Below are 14,560 nucleotides of genomic sequence, written 5' to 3' on the forward strand. Positions count from 1 at the left end.
GGGAGTGGTGGTAGAGTTTGAGTTTAAGAGTTTGGGGAATAGGGGAGGGTCTGCACCTGTAACTTGTCAATCAAAGCCTGTCATCGCTGACCTCAGCCATTCATCATTTCTTAAAAAACATTAATCTCACTCCTCCCTAAGAGCAACTGGTTACAGATGGGATCCTGTCTTACCTTCATCCGTCTGGTCTCTGTTGCAAGGCAGCTTACATCTGAGCTGACATGTTACAATCGCAAACTAAAGTCAGCAGTAAAACTCTTCTCTTTTTTTTGTCCCAAGGTTGTAGCGCGCCCTAGCAATAAGCTGTGACACATAAATGCATCAGTGGATTCTCCTAGGTGAGGAAAACCGAGATGCTGCCTCCAGACTAAATCATCTATCATGTTGTCATACAAGACCTGACAAAAAGATCACTCGCACAAACCAGAAAACAATGGGTTTATACGCCGGCTGCAGTCGAGGTAATCTCCCAAGACTTGGCTTTATTGCCTCTCTCAGCTCTATAATGATGTTAGGACTCTGGGCTGCTTCGGTTTGTCGTGCTTCAGCTCCCCAGTCAGTCTGTATTTGGCTTTGGGGAAGGAGGTGATATTGGTCCGACTGCTCTGAAATGTCCTCGTACAGGTAAAACTTCCGTTTACGTTGCTGTCACAAATCTTGGCCGCGTGGACGCACCTCATGAGCCTGCACCTGCATATTCGTCATATGACAATACTCAGAAATAAAGCAGAGCCTTCAACTTCAACAGGCTTCAACTCAGTCCTTTTTTTCCTCCTTCTGTCACTTTTTTTTTTTTTTTTTTTTTACATGTACTTAGTAGTTACACCTTACACTTTATTTCCATATATAGACGTGTGGAGTCCATAAATCTGTTACTTAAAAGTTTATTAATTTTCTATAGAAACCACGACAATCTCCAATAAGTTTGCAAAGCTTCTCCTCCTTTTTATTTCTAGTCCACGAATACTCTGATAACCTTTTGCTGCAGGTTTGGACAGTATGATAGTAAAAACCAGCTAACAGGCTACCAGCGAGCTAGGTAGGCTGGCAGGGTTTTGCTGGTGTTCCATGCAGATATTCAACACATCCGGAATTCAAAATCTGGCAAAATTAGCCTCTCACATCAGGCTAATCAGCAGGCATTTCTATGGTCTTGTGGGGACCTCAAAGTTCCTGACGCCAGACATCCATATGTGGAAATGAGGCATTAGGGACAGTACCAAATATATGACCCACGTATCCCCCCACAAAATTTACTGAAACTGAAAAAAAAACCTTTTGCTCAAAAAAGGGACGCACAATTCATAGATATTCTACAATATTTCATGATACTTATTGTGATAAAACCTAAATACACTGGCGCCAGATTTAGATATATATTTTTAAAACAGCTTTAGTTGTAAACTTATTTCCTTGTCTCCATCAGTTATCATTACATGTGTTAAACTTACACTTTGTCAAATGATAAGCACATAATTCCTTCTTTTGCCTTTTCAGAGGTATTTTTCTTTCTTACATGCAACTTTACTTAGATATTATGTACAGTATGTATTCGAGACAAATTGTCTTCCAAGATACGTCAATTAAAGCAGTATACTTTACCACAATATTAGGTGTTCCTCTATTTTGAGCTGTCATTGCCACCTGTAGTGCACCTAAATCAGTGCAGTCTAACACGTCAGCCCCTTTTTATATTTTTCAGTTACGTTATACTGTTTTGTTTCTGTGTGCGTTTGATAATTGTTTAATTTGTAATCTGTTTTCTGCATCATAAGGGGGTGTTCTTTTTTTTGTTTTTCTATGAAAGTCACTTTTTCATTTGAACTCAACCACCAAAGCGGTTTGTACACTGGAACATTGCAACATCACTACAGTTAAGTCCCACAAGGCAAGAAACAAGCAGACACATAATCAGGTTGTAGCCAAGCCGACAGATTATCAAAAGCAATTTATTTGAAGGAAAATCTGAGAGATGGGGCATGTTTAGCAGCTGTAATAAACCCCCATTTGACATGGGGTTGAGGGGATTAAAGGGTTGTAAAGGTGTTTCAAAACATGTTACTGTTGGCAAACAACATAAAATAAATGATGCAATTACCCAAAAGCTCCTGCACATCCCTCCACCCAAAGTGCACATCTGTGATATCTGCGCGCTCTCTAGTGAGCTTATCATGAAACACAAACTGATGCGTCGTTAAACCCTTCAGGGGGCCTTTTAAGAGCTCTCTGTGTTCACGCATACACACAAGTGGAAAAAAAACACACATGTAGTCCTTCTTCAGGGGGTTCAAGAGTTCACGTGGTCACCTTGTGAACTATCAGTGGTCCCTCAACTCTCCGCAGCAAAGGGAGGACTTAAATGAAATAATAAATATCCCCAGTATGACTCCCACTAGCGCACCAGGATACTCTGACCCCTCTCAGGACCTTCCAAACCAGGCAGGAAGAACCAGCATGGGGAGGTGAGCAGGGAGGATGGAAGTGAGGGAGGTCTGCATGCTGCTCAGGTGAAGCAGGAAATGCCTGGATTAGGCTGGAGACCGTCTGATTGTGTCATTGGTCAACAGAAAAACTGGAGCCTTAGATGAGCTGGGCTGAGACAACCTAAGCCAAGCAGCTGGCAGACATCACAGAAAAAAGAGGGGCTCTGATCCAGGATGGAGAGCAAACCGGAGGTGATGAAATAAGAAGATAAAAAGAAAAATAAACTGTGGATGAGAAGCAGGAGCAAAGGCACTTGTAACAAGACATAGGCTCTGTAGATCAAGTAATTTTTTCACTATATAATTTTTACACACAGTGTAGAATTTATAGCCTGAAAAACATGCTAAAACAAGCTTAAATTCAGTGAGAATGTGTGATTTCCCAAACTACATCTACCAAAGTCCTGGCAGAGACTGAAGAGATCTTCAAGATCTTATTATCGCTCACTCATCCGCTGCTTCCAAAGTATATTATCTCTAACAAGTGATGTATGTCCACTCTTTTTGATCTTCCAATGTGTCCTTGACCCCAAACAAGACATCGTAGGAATGACGCGTACCGGTCCAGATGCTGCTTCCTGAGAAAACACGATGTGGGCGAGCCCCCCCTCCTCCAAGGGTTCGAGTTCAGAGCTGTTATAACACGAGAGGACAGACGGATTAGGTGAAAGTCTACAGCTGTGGCACATGTGGGGGAGGACGAGTGCAGAAAAGCCACGAGGATGGATAGTAAGTTGGAGGATGGAGAGATTGTGACTATAGATCTGTGTACCCTTGGATAGGGGTGTGTGTGTGTGTGTGTGTGTGTGTGTGTGTGTGTGTGTGTGTGTGTGTGTGTGTGCGTGTGTGTGTGTGTGTTTTGTGTGTGTGTGTGTGTGGTTTTTTGTGTGTGTGTGTGTGTGTGTGTGTGTGTGTGTGTGTGTGTGTGTGTGTGTGTTTGAAGGGGGCAGCAGGTTACCCGTTAGCAAACACAAGATGACTGTAATTGTGCAGGGCGGCTTCTGTCATGACTGTGGAAGTATGAATGTAAATCTGTTGTTGTTAGAGGGCAAGCAGGCACACTTGACCTTCTCTAGATGTATACAGCTATTTGTAAGAACATGTATTTATGGGTGCGTGTGTGTGTTCGTGTACGTACCCTAAAATAAATTTACACCTTTCTTATTCTTCAGAATTCACATCAAATCCACAGGGATGAGATAACTGGTTCGGGAATAAAGTTGTATCAATAGTCTTAAGTTTGATAGAGGCTTTCATTTTCCCCCGGGGACTTTTCTCTAAGTCTAAAAGGTTGAATGTCTCCATGTAGTTAATAGATGGACTGGAAAAAATTGAAGAAAAATATCAAGTTAAGGAAGTAAAAACATGGCAGTAGCCTCAAATAGTCCACCGCATCCTGAGCCTTCCTCCAAGCTCATCTGTTTGCCAAAAACACACGCCAGCAACCAAATAGCCACTTCTAACTGTTTCACTTACACAGCAGACATCAACTGAAATATTAAAACCAGAATCCTGATTGAATTAATGGTACAAAATTGGCTGAATAAAGCAGGAGGAAATACACTTCTGCTTTTTTTTGTGTGTGTCTTTTCTTAATATCACAGTTATATGGAAATATTTCTGATATCTAACATTGAAAGGATTGTTTGATTAAAATTTGTGATCGCTGGATAAATGGTACCCGTCTTTGCCTCCGTCTCTCCATCCAGAAGGCGTTCAGGGACAGGCTTCAGTACAGCGCATTTCTAAACAGCCTGTCTATGGGGGGTTAGTTTGTTTTACTGTCCCAGCAGGAGGGCTGATGGGAGTCAACCGGGGTCAGGGCAGGCTGAGGCTTCATAGCAGTACTTTGACAGAGGGGCGTAGCCTCTTCAGACCCCACAGATTGCTGGTTCAATAACGGCGCCAAGCGTTGCACTCAGGTGTTTGTGTACCCTTTACAGAGGACAACGGAAATCAAGCACGGCTGAGTTGTTTGTGTTATTGTTTTAAAGGAGCAGGATTTTCATTCAGGTGTGTGGGGAACGTAGTCAGCCATGAAACTCTCCTCTTAACATCCATCGACTCTTCTAGAGAGGGAGAGAGAAAAACTCACTTAACCTTTCCTGAAGCTATACATATAATAGGCCGGAGACTTTTATCGTATTGTGATAACCCCCACCCCCAGTGGGTGAGTGAGAGGAGGTTAAAGGCACAGCGAACAGCTCTGGCAGATGTGAACAGCTGGGTAACGCTAAAGAAGCTGTACAGGTGTGGTAATGAGCAGGTTTTTAAAATCCCCTCGCCGCATCGCTCCTAATCAGCCTCGGGGCTATTTTTACCGACTCCTATGGGCCCCTCGGGCTCATCCACTTTGAGAGGACGTGTTGTTCTCACTTAAACACGCACAGAAATGCAATCACACACCACACACATACACACATTAAAATTTGATACACACTCACGGCAGAGGCTCACACGACATTTTTATATAGAGAACACAAGCAGCTCCGGTGGCTGGTTTAAAAGTTTTGTCTGACAAGGAGCGAACAAATTAATCATCACCTCCGATGTCGTCGCAGGATTTGGTCATTTAAACATGTTTCTATTGAAAAGAGAACATGGAAAGAACTTGCTGCAGGCTGATGGAGACGTGGCAGACAATAACATGAAATAAAGAATGTAGCATTCATATTTCAATATACTAAAAGCACTTATCATCCAACATCATGGAATGTGTATGAGCTCATTTATCTTGTTTTTTTCTGTTGTGAGTGAAAACGTGCCTGTTAGACTGTAAACAGTGTACTGCAAATGTGGATTTAATTTTGTGATCGTTTCTTTACTCAACAGAGTCGCTCATAAAGTGGAGGAAGGTTGCTGAATCAAGGTGAGCTCATCAGTTTCAGTCACTTTTCTAACGTATCGGCTGAAACTGCCAAACGGAACGGCTCTGCTGGCTTCACCTTCTCCCGTTTCAGTGTCCGTCAAGGCCGGTTTGAGAGAAGTGGTGGGAATTCAAAAAGATTTTATGCTCATTTGAGGTGTTTTCTGCATTTTCTGATGTGCAAAATATTCCCAAAGTTTGTCTTTGTTTCTGCGCATCACGCAACGGCAGCAAGGCTCGCCTCTCTATTTCTCGCCGGGTAGATGGTTCTTCTTCTGTTACAGCCCCGACTTCCCTATGCTGTCATCAGCAAACGTCTCGACGAAACGTGTGTAATCTGCATTTTCGATTTTTACGACTTATCCACGGATTACTTAGAATTTGCTTAACAATTAAATGGAAACACAATTGCCAAAAGTGTTGGTTCTTGTTTTTTTTCCTTTACTATCCTGTTTTGTTGCCGTGTCTAAAGAATGAATGAACAGCAATTATGATTCATACCGAGCTAATTGATTATGTGTCAACCCCCGTTTATAGCTGTTTGCAGGAGTGGACGTCAGGCTTGTGCATGCACAAGCACAGTGACTGAGATTTATGAAACTGAATCACGCCCACACATGGTTTTATAAAGCCACTCGTATTTCTGTCTTTGCGAGTAGGCATAGTTTTAGTCATGAATCTACACTGTTTCATGCATCTGGCCCCTGGACTGTCACTCGCTGCAGAGCCTGTTCCCCATGTGAATATTCTCCTTGACGACGCAAGAGAACAGAAATAGGTTATTAATCCAGTCATTCATCCTCCGGTGACAGACTCATGCAAAGAAATCTGCACCCACAGCTAATTGCTTTCTCCAGTAACCCCGGGCTACTGTTGTTCTGACACTTTTACCCATTAGCCTGGAAACATATCCACACGGATTCCTGAATTACCAAGTAGACATATAAACACACGTTCACCTCCAGTGTCATCCCTCAAAACATTTAAACTGCTAAGTGCTAAAGCATTTAATTACACATTATTCGCATTTTTCACTGGAACAACACCAAAAGAGAAGTTGTGAAGGAAAAAAGAACTTGACATGAAATCCTCAAAGTGTTTTGTAGCAAATGACACGGCTGTCCTTTTTAGTTTTTTCAGTGTCAACAAATCCCATGAAAGGAAACAAATTCAGAAATGCACTCGTTAGTCAAAACTGGCTGGTTTCTGATGCTTAGGTCAGAAATTCACGTTTAAACGTTAAATCTGATCAGGTAACATTACTCTAAAGATACTACAGTGGCTCGGTGTAGATCTGCTCTCGCTCCCGTTAAACTGCGGTTTCAGTGAATTACTGGTGTGAAATATTCAGAGTGTACCAAAAACAGTGATGTTTATAATTCATCAGCTTAATTATAACTTTCAGTTTGTGTGACACTTCATTTGAAAGCTGAAATATAGCCTGTGTCCGTTACAACTATAATTAGCAGAGTCGACCTGCTCCGCTGTTGTCGGTTGTTGATGTGATTAAAAAGATCGACTCTACAGTAATTATATTTTTAAGTGTATTAATCCCCCTCAAATATGAGGATAAAATCTATTAAATACTGCTAATTGATTTGTTTGAGTAAATATTAACTTACTGGAATTATTTTGAATTATAGTTTGGGTGTAACTGGTCACAGGTAGCATTCCCATCTCCAAAATAGCAACACGGGAAACTGGAATTGAATTATTCCAGTAAAGGTACTGGTTTGGTCCTTGTAGGTGATGCAGGTATGTTTTTTCCATATGACATCATTCTGTTGTTGATGTGAAAGTATCAATAAGAAGCAGGATCTGATGCCAAATTGTGAAATTACATAATCTGCAAATTTTGGATGAAAAAAGAAGCGTTATTTGGTGACAGCTGGAATGACCTTGACTCAAATAAACTACCGGTTTAATCTCTAACGATGCGTTGTAATTTCAGAGCCTTGTGGATTATCCAGTGCAAAAATATTCTTCTTAAAAATAACAGAAGAGCATTCACTTCTTTTGGGACCTTTTTTTAAGATCTATACAAGTGTAATAACATTGCTATCAACTTTATGTAGAGGAGGTGAAGTATTTCCCTTTATGTGGTAGAAGTATTAGAAAATGAAAATACTCAAGTATCTAAATGCAATACTTGTGTAAATGGACTGACTCTCCACTGTATTTCTGGGTACCTCAAGCAAATGAGGCCTCAGAGGATGTACATATTTACCATCTCATCTAACCCGTTCACCGGTTTGGCACTGTGGCACGCCAACATTGTTCTGAGCAGTGCACCCTGGGAGAGACTGCATATTTTGTGTATGAAGTCTCAACCCAAAACCTAATAGTGAGTCTTTATCGTCACAGGTTACTCAAAGATTCATCCACTGCTTTTGACCCATTCTTTACAGAGCGGTGCGCAGCCCCGGACACAGGACGCAGGAGTATCAACATCATTGATGGCAGAGGAAACTGAAGCAGTGGGAGGAAACCCACATGGACACGGGTTGAACACGCTAACGCCACACGGACAGGATGTGGGTTGACTGGAGCTTGAACCCGGGATCTTGGCTGTGAGTGCTAACTGCTGATCCACTGTACTGCTAATCTGAAACAGAAGTTACAATCTTTGACTTACGTGAGAGTCTCTACAGGAGCTACTGTGCTAACCTAAATACATAAATCCTAGTTTCCATTGTGCTTAATTTGTCATGAAATTAATGGTTAACGGTACAGTTTACAATTATCATGGAACCCCACCTGTAACAATGTATCACAAGATAAGGGAACAGAGCAGAAGTCTCAGAATTTTTCTTTTTTAAAGAGTTGATGTACTGCAAATTGTATTAAAGTAAATGACTAAAAACAAACAAGATCAAACTAGATTTTATCAGCCTGTTTGGTCGGTGAATGGCATTTTGAAGGGGCCGCAATCACAGCGGCAAGGTTGTTTTTTTGCAGTTGTATTGAACTTTTTCAAGTGTTTGTGTGCGTGCTGTTTCATGGTAATAATGTCAATTAGAGTTGGCATGACGTGACTCAGGCAAAGCATCAGGTTCAAGGATGAAGCTGTACAAGTTGAGAGATGGAGACGCACCCGCAGTCTGAGAAGCCAATTATTTCCAGTTTCAAAGGCAGTAAGAATGCTCCTCTAATTATTGAAAACTGAGCTTGTTCAGTCGCTGAAAAGCTGCAGATACTCGAGAACAATTTGCTCCCAGCTTTGAGTACCTAGAGTAATTAACATTAGCCTTAGTATTGAGAGAGTTTGTTTTTTCAGTCATTCATTTGCGTAAGCTACTTTGTCTAGTTACCACCTCAACTTCAAAACTATTTTGCGCAGCTGCGACGCTGTTGCTGAAAGGAAAGAGAAGTTGGAGGGACCTTGAGTGGCTCGTCACTCCTGCCTTAACGTACGCACGTAGATGTACGTTTAAAATATCGACTTCAAATGACAGGCTTTCTGACGATAAGATAACAGCCGTATTACTGTTTTCACGCTAAATTACCACACTGCCAACACAACACAAACACACATTTAACTAAATCCACAATGTGGGCACAGAAATACACTGGAACACACACACACACATCTGGCTCACAAATCTTATCTCACCGCACTTTTAGTCTCTCCATCTTTCCTGAATGCAATCAAAAATACCTCTGTGTAGCAGAGCAGAAAATCTCAACTCCACGAATGAAGTACCAAACCGTTCACTACAACTGAATCCGTCATAAAATGGGGCTGCAGAAAGGTTTTGAACCAAACTCTTGTCAGTCTTCAGCTGTTTTGGAGCAAAAAGAAACTTATTGCGAGTCCCACTGGGATGTATTCACCAGACGAGACGTGTTTGTCTTCATTTTACTAGACACCCAAAGGATCTCCAGAAAGGTCATTCGCACCAATGACCTGTGTCCGGTTTATTGTTGCAGGATAGTGGTTTGGACTAAGGAGCCATAACAAAGATAGTCCGACACCTGAAGCGGAGAGTCTGAAGAAGGAAAAAGGACTGCAGTCGTTGTCGGGAGGAAAAACTGGCAGCAAAGAGAAGTTCACAGGGTCATCGTATTTAAATTCCTCTTATTTTTGACAAAGATCAGGTCACAGCTTCCCCTGTTTAAACAATGTGAGTGGTATTTAACGTGGCACCAGGCTCCAGAGACTGAGCTGTGGTTTTTATTGAGGCTTTCTTAAGTTTCCTCCCTTTTTAAGATGGCAGAGTAGATCAGCCACAGATCTGTCCCTTGGAATCATCAAGGTTAAAATGAAGATTTAGGATGATTTGGCATTTGACTGGTTGCTGGAGTTGAGCAGTCTCTCAGTGAATGTACATGTAATACCCTTAAATCTTCATTTGACCCATATTTGATATATTACCGCTTGCTGAAATATGTATGGTCATCCATTTACATCTGGATTACGCTTTATCTTCCTAGTTTGCATTGGAGCAGGAGCAGACGATGCAGCGGAATCACAATGAGGGTTTAAAAGGCAAAAAAAAAAAAAGAGAGAAGGAAAATTACAGCTCACTATTCTATCGATAGTAATCCTTGGCTGGCTTCAGTTCAACGCATTGATAGTTTTATTCCCTTTGCAATATTTAGAAATTCATGTAAAAGGTCAGCATCTTTGTATACCTCTGCCAAGGAGCCTGCTGAATATGACAGAAGAGGACCTTAGTTTCTTGTTCTCCAATACCCAAAGGAAAAGGGAAAGTTTTACTGTGTTTAACAGATCTGCCCTCAAAATATAACAGACTCATACCCTTCACACATCGAAAATCGCATCTTTTTTTATGTAATCCTGCTAAAAGAAAAAAATCACAAACGGACAAGCAAACTGCATTGATCACATAACCTCCGTGGGGAAGGTGAATATCAAACAAACTCCACTGAGATTTGAAAGCGCAGAGGAGTGACACTGACATGAGCCTAGCAGTGCGAAGTGAAGCCTTTTCAGAAGAGGTGAAGGCGTCCTTTTGACACTGTCTGATGTGGTGGAATAAACAAGAGTGTAATTATGGTGGAATTATGAAAAGATTTGAGTAGAGAGAGAGAGAGAGAGGTCTGTGGAGGGAGGATGAAGAAGAGGGAAACAAACGAAGAGAAAACACGGATCACTGTGGTGAACCTTGAGCAGGCTGGGACCAAGGCGAGGACCAGGGACTGGTTGGTTTCAGTCATCGCAGCCCGCCTCCCTAACACTGATGCACAGCAGAAGACTAATAAGCGGAGCAGCTTCGTCTCCTGTCTCCCAGGCTGCCTGGAGGGGCTGTATTGATAATATCCCAGCCTGCGAGGCTCGATCCATCCCCTGGGGCACTCAGCAGCAAGTGGATGAAGAGTCCCTGGACAGTCTTTTGGCTCCACAACTCGACACTGCAGCACAGGGAGAAATCTGAACACACACTTGCAAGCGTGTACACGCGTGCACAGAAACAGGCACGCTGAACCGAACACCTTCCCCACACCTCATTTATTCTCATTTTGAGTCTCCCCTCTCACACTCTGCAGCGAGGGACAGAGAGCGATGATCACAGAGGAGGCGAAGGGAAGTGCAAGGGAGGGGAAGGCGATCAAGAGAGGAGAGGACGGCAGCCAAGCTGAGGATGGTTCTCTTCTCTTCTCTGCCATCAGATGTGCTAATCCAGCCAGCAGAGATGCGGACCACCACTCACACCTGTCGGCTCCTCTCCATCTTGTTAGGGGGTTGGGGGTGTGAAGGCAGATGGGAGAGAAAGTGACTTCCTGCTGTACTTCCACCACAGAGCTCATTCCTTCACATTAGTACCTTTACTGCATGGCTCCATTTGTTACGCACACTCAAGACACACACTCAGGGGCGCCCGGGGCTGTGAATGATGGCCATATGCAGAACAGTGCTCATCTAGAACCCCCTGTGGCTAGAACAAAGTACAGTAGACACCTTGAGTGTTGAAACCAAGGTCAACATTTGGGAGTGGTGTGGTCTGATTGCGCTGCTTCGCCAGGCCCAACTGGACCATAAAAGTTAGTCTAGTGGGTTGATAGGTTGAAGGTCACTGATTTAGAATTAATATGTGCGAGAGCGTGTTTAGGGAAGTCTGGCAAACCACTGTGAGATACAGTATGGTGCAGCTCCTCTGCAGGCAACCACACAGCTCAGGTATGAAATGTGACAATGAAACCAAGCAGAGCTGGAGAAGCAGGTATGTTGAGTTCAACTCCTGATGAACTGAAAACCTTGGAGGACTCAATCGTGCAGCCACAGCTCCCAGGAGAAAACACAAAGAAGAAAAATCATGTGACTAATACACAAGGATTTTGAAAATCTCTTTTTAGTCTTTAGCTTGAAGTCAAAAGCACTGAAATATTATGAAAATGCATCCAAAAAAAGCACGATTTTTCACGACGTAACAACACGATCGTTGAGGTAGATTACACATCTGTGGCCTTTGTGTTTTCCAATGTTTCTAATGAAACTCCTCCTAAGCAAGGAGGGGACAATAATCTGCTGTCAAACATGCATCATTTTTTATTTTTTTTTTTAGTAAAATTAAAAAAACACAGGTCAGGTGAGAAGTTTTCTGTTTTTTTTTTTTTCAAACTAGACACATATGGATAAAATGTCTGATATTAATCATTAATCTCCAGAGTGCATCTGACCCCAGAACAACGTCGCCTGCTTAAAAAAACTCACACAAGTGCACGAGTGAGTGAGTGAGTGAGTGAGTGAGTGAGTGAGTGAGTGTGTGTGTGTGTGTGTGTGTGTGTGTGTGTGAGAGAGAGAGATTTTGAGAGAGAGGGAGCCAAAAATAGAATTATATCAGTTAAGAGGTTGATTTAAATATGGATCACAAGTCTGATTAAACAGGAAATTATTCACCTAATTTAAACTGACTGTATCAAATGTTTGCACCGTATTTGTTAGATGATATCCTAACTTTAACGAAACAATTTCATGTTTGGACAATGAATTTGGAACACAAACCCAACTCAGACAAGATATTTCCAAATTATACTGGAATGTCCAAATTACAGCTGCAAGATTATTTTCAGTATTTTGATTACTATGACAAAGCAATCACTTGTTTAGTTTATAAAATGTCAAAAATAGTCAGGAATGATGATTAAACCTTCCTGGAGCCTTTGACCACATCGGATTATTTGTTTGAGTGTGAGCACTTGATGTAAAGTTCAATGTCAGGCCAACAATAAGAGATCAGGACTTCTTTCTTTAATCAGTTTTACTAATTATATTGCTATCTTGCTATCAAATATCACTGAGCAAAAACCAGCAAGATTTTAAACACTTTGAAATGTATGAAACTGCATGAGACAGTGGCTCGAGAAAAATGCAAAGCACAAACGTGTATAATAATAAATAACCTGAGCTGCCGGGACGGGCTGAGCTCCGACCATCCAGCCTCCTCGGTGTGTTTATCTGTTGGTTTACGTGTCAGTTAGAGGCAGAACCCCTGCTGAGAGCAAAGATGCTGCATAAGAGGCACAAGGGATAATTGTATTGCAGCAGGGGTGTCATTGAATGTGTCCCTTAGAGAATACATACAAACACACACACATAAATGTCAGGAACGCTAAAGCAGGTGTGTGTGTGTTTGTTTGTGAGGCGCTGAAAAAAAAAAAAAAACAACCTAATAAAACACAGCGGTGAACATATGTGAACATGCTATACACACATCCGTGCTGTCATTATACACACAGTGGGTAGGAGGGATGCATAATCCACAAACACACACCAACACACACATCTTTTATACCCAAGTTGTAAACAAGTATTATTTGTCTGATAAGAAAGGTCACTTTTGTCATTTGAAAGCAAATAAAAGACTGAAGCTCTACTTTTCACCAGGAAGAAAAAGGAGGGCAGCGGCGCCTCCAGACATCTCAGCCATAATTACAGAGCAAATCGCACTGCTCTTTTCCCCCCATGTCAATTGGAATAGTAGATTAAGCACAAAAAAGCAGATTTCTGAAGTCCAGCCATCTGTGAGTGTGCACGAGTAAAATGTGTCTGCGTGCCTGTTTTCTTATCTTATCTGAACCATCCACCTCTCACACAGCCAGACATTTGGGTTTTTTTTTACTCTCCAAGCAGGAGAGGTCGGCTTAGGGCCCTGAATCTGGGTCATCTGGGTCTTGGCTTTAAAAAAAAAAAAAAAACAACAACAAAAAAACAAGCTGGACACGATGCAAAGCTGCCTGGACCTCACTCAGATAAAAAAAAAAAAAAAGGATAGAGCAATTGGTGGTATGAGTCTGGAGAGAGTGATGAGTGGAAAGGTCAGGATGGAACAGTGCAGCCTTGTTGATGGGGGAAATATTTTTGGACAGCGTGCAGGGGTCAGTGCGCCAGACTGTCAGCCTCTGCTCCCGTCTGGTTGCAGGAGTCGTGGCCAAGGTGGAGGCCGGAGAGCCGCAAGGTCAAGCCCTGCACCTTTTTTCTGCTGACAGAAAGAGTGTGTGTGTGTGTGTGTGTGTGTGTGTGTGTGTGTGTGTGTGTGTGTGTGTGTGTGTGTGTGTGTGTGTGTGTGTGTCTGTGGAGGGGGCGTATAAACCTGTGCGCCACGCTTCTGTTAACTGAGCTAAATAAAACGGACTCCGGTCTTCTCAAGCGTTAAGACACATCCATGCGAGGCCGGAGCGTCAACTCAACAAGAACGAGCTGCTCATTCCTGAAGCAAGCAGTAAATCAGGAGCGTCACCTGTCCACAGGGGCCACCGGTGGGAAACGCGATATCCCTCCAGGGCCGAGCCAGAAAACATCCGAGCTCTCTAATGGATATCAGGTGGACGGGAAGTTTTTAAAACCCATTACAATTCACAGTACTTCAATTCAATGTTTACAATTAGTTCTGCTTAATTTTGTCTGTTTGCCTGTTTCACAACTACGACTCCTGTAATCGGACTTCTGATCTCAGGTCATTCAGTTCAGAAAAAAAAACAGAGATCTGAATTAGCAGTCAAAAACAGCGATCCATTGGGATTGAGAAACGAATCTGGAAATTTAGTTTTGAAAAGTTTTGATTTTAAAAATAAGAATGTTGTATTTGGTGCCATCTTCCTTCCTTAGTCAGCATTCAGTGTTTCGAGAGATCTGCAACGTTCCAAGATTTAAAAACAACAACAACAAAAATAACAGTTGACGGCACAACCAACAATCATTTCTACTAAAAAAAAAAAGACCAAAAAAAAAAGGATTTGTTTTAACCGT

At 42.2% G+C, this 14,560-nt stretch overlaps 1 long non-coding RNA gene across 1 annotated transcript; it reads left to right on the forward strand.

Annotated features, from left to right (window-relative positions):
• Positions 1-3,025: 3,025 nt before the first annotated feature.
• LOC147249755 (uncharacterized) lies at positions 3,026-9,834 on the forward strand. Its single transcript, XR_015119274.1, has 4 exons — positions 3,026-3,212; positions 5,316-5,352; positions 7,758-7,919; positions 9,280-9,834. It is a non-coding gene; the product is annotated as an uncharacterized LOC147249755 (long non-coding RNA).
• The last annotated feature ends 4,726 nt before the right edge of the window (positions 9,835-14,560 follow it).

Source organism: Aulostomus chinensis, chromosome 14 (genome assembly GCF_037954235.1).
Source record: "Aulostomus chinensis isolate RoL2024-O1b breed Wild chromosome 14, RoL_Achi_v1.0, whole genome shotgun sequence".
Classification (NCBI taxonomy): domain Eukaryota; kingdom Metazoa; phylum Chordata; class Actinopteri; order Syngnathiformes; family Aulostomidae; genus Aulostomus; species Aulostomus chinensis.